Raw genomic sequence first — 5,299 nt, forward strand, 5'->3', positions numbered from 1 at the left:
GCCTGACTCCACACCTCCTCACTCATTTTTCGTAACAGGTAGTCATTTTATAATTTGATTATACTAAATTTAGAAAGCGTATAAGTCATTTGAAGACTTATTTATTCAATTGTGTTGAATAGGAAATACGTCATATAAAATATTTCATATTTTCATACTTTGATCATATTTGTACTGTGTACTTGAGCTTGTATCCTCAAAAGTGAATACACTTCAGCAATTTATAAAAAATGTTTTACCAGAAAGGTAAGATTTGAACCTTTCTTGGAGTGTGCAGCAGTACTATTGTTATTGTTTATTGCCCTCTCACAGTGGCGACCCCTCATTCAAGGCAGGTGGGGCCAATTATTATTATTATTATTATTTTATTTATTCCTCTAGTTGCGCCGTGATTGGCTCAGTGTTCTATCACTCATGGGGACACTGTAAAATCTACAGAGAGAGCTTGAAAATTCAAGCCCATTGGGTGCTGCCATAGAGTTACATTAGAAGTGCCCATCCAAGAAGGCTCAAGGACATTGGTCACAGATACAATGATGTAAAATCTACCATAGCTTTGATAAGACTGATCAGGTCAACGTCATACTTTCAAAATCTTAGCTAGCAATTTAGACATGCAGTCATCATCGTGAATCACGTCAACAATCTACTGGCAAATCCTTTCCATCCTTGTAATATGAAGAGAAATTATAGATAAAATGTATCGGTGTTCATCAACCATTAGACATCAACACAACAAGTTGGAAATCGCAAATTCACTAATAAGTGTGTTGGAAGGAATCAGTGGCTAACCGCAAGCGTTGCAAAGCAATCACTTGCCTCCTATTCAGTGGAGAGGGTGTGTGGTCCAAATCTGGGTTTTAGGGTCTCTTTTCCAAGCTTAAAAAGATAAACATTCAACACCATGGACCAGAAAAGGTTGAATACGTTGGCCATGCTGTCAATTCAGCATGACTTCTGACGCATTCAAAACTACTGAAAACTCGGAACTGGGAAATCCCAGACTTCAGTGAGTTCAAGACAACTGGGAACTCAGAAAAAAATGAGCTCCGACTGGGAAAATGTGTTTTCATCCAACCCGGAATTCCAAGTCAGTAACTGGGGCCCCTTTCTAGAGCTCTAAGCTGAAGATCACTGACGTCATGATTTTACCTTGTTTCGGAGTTCCTGTTTGTCTTGAAAGCACCAAAAATCCAGAGAATGCCAGACTTTAATGAAAAAGTTTGATGACAAACTTTTCCCACAAGGACCGCCGTGTCACCTTCCTGTTCAAGTGATTAAAGCACAACAAATCAAAATCAAATGAAATCAAATTTATTTATATAGCCCTTCAGCTGATATCTCAAAGTGCTGTACATAAACCCAGCCTAAAACCCCAAACAGCAAGCCATGCAGGTGTAGAAGCAGGGTGCCTAGGAAAACTCCCTAGAAAGGCCAAAACCTAGAAAGAAACCTAGAGAGGAACCAGGCTATGAGGGGTGGCCAGTCCTCTTCTGGCTGTGCCGGGTGGAGATTATAACAGAACATGACCAAGATGTTCAAATGCTCATAAATGACCAGCATGGTCAAATATTAATAATCACAGTAGTTGTCGAGGGTGCAGCAAGTCAGCACCTCAGGAGTAAATGTCAGTTGGCTTTTCATAGCTGATCATTAAGAGTATCTCTACCACTCCTGCTGCCTCTAGAGATTTGAAAACAGCAGGTCTGGTACAGGTAGCATGTCCGGTGAACAGGTCAGGATTCCATAACCCCAGGCAGAAGAGTTGAAACTGGAGCAGCAGCACAGCCAGGTGGACTAGGGACAGCAAGGAGTCATCATGCCAGGTAGTCCTGAGGCATGGTCCTAGGGCTCAGGTCCTCTGAGAGAGAGAAAGAAAGAGAGAAAGAGAGAATTAGAGAGAGCATACTTAAATTCACACAGGACACCGGATAAGACAGGAGAAGTACTCCAGATATAACAAACTGACCCTAGCCCCCCGACACATAAACTACTGCAGCATAAATACTGGAGGCTGAGACAGGAGGGGTCAGGAGACACTGTGGCCCCATCTGAGGATATCCCTGGACAGGGCCAAACAGGAAAGATACAACCCCACCCACTTTGCCAAAGCACAGCCCCCATACCACTAGAGGGATATCTTCAACCATCAACTTACCATCCTGAGACAAGGCCGAGTATAGCCCACAAAGATCTCCGCCACGGCACAAACCAGACAAGGTGAGTCTAAAAATGTATTGTATCCTGCAGCATAAATGATGTAATATGCCAGGGAGATATGTATACTGTAACAAAAAAGAGACCATGTTTGTATGCGGCTTTACTAACTCAATGGTTATTTTATTTTTTTACGATGTTTGCAAATTGATATGTGACGTTCCAAAAATGTGGGACTCAAAACTCTGCCCCACCTGCCCTAAATGACGGGTCCCCACTGGTTGTGTAGTAAACTGTTAATAGCCCATGTGCCTCACCCTAATAATTTGGTCCCATTCCCCCTCATAACTTAGCCTACTGTTCTGACTTGGTGGTGACATGTAGCCTATAGCCTGTTTTAGAGAAATGTAATCAGCAAATATCGTAAGAGCTTTCATTGTCTGTTTATACGACCCCTTTATGGTTCTGACTTGGTGTACAGGGAGAATTTTGTGCTGAACAAATAGTTATGTTGACTACGTCCTTCCGAGCTCACTCATTAATGTCTTAATCAAAATGACAGATTGCCTCTTATCCTCTCATAGTCCCCTTATGCCATAGTTTGTACATCTCAATTGTCAATAGAAATCACATTTGTTTAAGCAAGTCAGACATATCAGCTATGTTTTTTAAAAGGCAGTAAAGAGGCTGAATGAACTGTTTCACAGACAAGGTTCTGCTTGATAGCCAGGTGTAGCAGTTGTAAGGATTCACTCCATGGTGCTGAAAAGAAAGCTCTACTTTTGGGACAGCTTCATGTGGGCCCCGTTATAGTGTAATTTATGTATTGTTTAGTGTTGTGTAGTGACTTTGTTGGCATGCATACAAAATACTTATTAGAGTTTGCCGCACCAAGATTTACGTTCTAAAATCCCCACTGGTCACGGTAAAAGTGAAATGACTGTATTGTTTACTGTTGTATTGTATTGTGTAGTGGCTTTGCTGGCCGACATCTAAAGAAAAGTGGAGAGTTTGCCCCACCAAGATTTACATGCTAAAATCACCACTGCCCTCTCATGATAAATAATTTGTTTTCTGGATAATTTATATTTCTGTATATTTTCGCTTGTAGTCACAAGAAATAAGCAGCATACGAATTTGTGTATTTCCTGCACTACTAATGTGCAGGGAAGTACGTACTGTACATCAGGGGGGACATAAAAAATAAAAATAAATAAAGATTTAGACATTTGAAATTTCAATGGAGTGTAATTAATCAAACAAACATAAGAATTGTTTTCGATGATTGTTTTTATTCGCATCAACTTGATTTGAAGATTTACATTCATTTTGAAAACATGTTTTCAAGCTTGACAATAACTTCTTGGAATGCGAGTGATACTGATAAACTCACATAGTGACACAAACCATTACATATGTTTTAGCTCCTCTCACAATCGAGAGGAAGTAACTTATTCTGACTTAATTGCAGATATCATTTTTTTTAATTATGACATACGATGCTGTTTGCATGTTTTAATATCAATATCAAAACAGGGCAAATAAGAATTACATTTCTTCACTAGTCTTTCCACTAGGAAGACAGTGAACACCATATCATAAATTATTATTTTTCCACAGGAAAAAATACAAAATATATTCACTTTATAAAAATGAAATAGAATCTTATTCGTGAAACGAAAATAAAAACAGAAGATTATATTGATGCTCTTGTAATCAAGAGAGGATAATTAAAATACTGACATTGTTAAATGTCCTTTTCATTAAAACTAAAACCTATAGTATAAACTCCTGCAAATGCAGAAAATGAGGATGAAATCGTCAGTAATGTGGAGTAGGAAATGTCCTGCTTGAGCAGATGAGGAAGAAGATCTCTTCCTATTCTCATTACTGTCTAACATCCATAACATTATTCTTAGACCAACATGGTCCATTGTGCTTGTCTGAGAGTGGAGCTCCAGTCTGTAGGACTCTACCAGGGCCTCCAGAGGGCGCTGTTAACTGGACCCTTCTCTTTGCTGATGCTGTGCTGGGCTGGGGAGCTCAGCTGAGGCAGGTCACTCTCCCTTCTGTTCTTATCAGATAATGTTTGCAGGCTCTGAAAGTCCAGCAGCAAGTGGCTCAGCAATTTTCTCTGAGATGGTGTCTTCACCTCATCTGTGGACAGGAAGTGTACAATCTCTTGGACACATCTGGAGTAACCCTGATTGACAGGTGCTGAGCATGAGGATGAGCTCACTGGCTGGTACTGTTTCTGTCGTCTCAGCAAGCAAACTGTCATCTCCAGGATGTCTGCTTTCTCCAGCTTGGAGTCAGACTGCTGGTTGAGGATCTCTGGACCCAGGAGAGACTTGAGCTGCTCAATGCTGCTGTTGATACGATCTCTGCGTAACTTCTCCACGACTGGCTTTCTAATCTGCAAAAAAATAAGGAGAGTCATTTATAACATTGTTCTAAAATATATCAGAGGTCTGATAAAAATATGACAACTATTATCAAGAACCGAATCATAAAGCAAGATGTAATTTCAATTTACCTTGTTTGTCAGAGTCAGGTGCTCCTTAGAGTAGATCATGGCTGAAGTGATTGTAGGTGCCAGGGCTTGATCTCTGTGCTGTAGAGGTCTCTGTGTAGAAAGTGAATCTGATCTCTACTGGTTTCATCTCTCCTATATATAGTCCCAAATCTGCATATGAATGTGTGGGTCTTGGGTTTGTTGGAGTTTCTCACAGTCTGTAGCCAATGGGGGAACTTGGGTTCTAAATGCTGGGGACAATGGTCACGTCTCAGGGGAACAGGTGGAGGGGTGGGGGGTGATGGAGAGTGACTCGGAGCGCTGTGTGAATCTGGGAAAGTGGTGACCCCCAGATTTCCTGCCTAATGGATCAATGACACAGACAGTACACACGCTCATCATCAAAACTTACACGTGCGGGACTGACTCATACCTTCTGCATTAAAACTTACACTGCTTTCTTATACATTTTATTGGAAGATTCGTAGCCTTCTGTATTGTATTTGATGACTGCATTATGAATATGACCTCTTTATTTGTAATCCTGAATAGAAAAATGGATTCCTGCCAATTCTGTGCAAATTCAGTATTTTAGCTTGTTTGCGTGTTTTCTTTATCCGTAAAAGG

The 5,299-nt window shown here is 40.5% G+C and overlaps 1 pseudogene; it reads right to left on the bottom strand.

Moving 5' to 3' along the window:
* Positions 1 to 3,446: 3,446 nt before the first annotated feature.
* Positions 3,447 to 4,820, bottom strand: LOC135537826 (transcription factor HES-5-like; annotated as a pseudogene).
* Positions 4,821 to 5,299: the final 479 nt, after the last annotated feature.

Source organism: Oncorhynchus masou, unplaced genomic scaffold (genome assembly GCF_036934945.1).
Source record: "Oncorhynchus masou masou isolate Uvic2021 unplaced genomic scaffold, UVic_Omas_1.1 unplaced_scaffold_8478, whole genome shotgun sequence".
In the NCBI taxonomy this organism is placed as follows: Eukaryota; Metazoa; Chordata; class Actinopteri; order Salmoniformes; family Salmonidae; genus Oncorhynchus; species Oncorhynchus masou.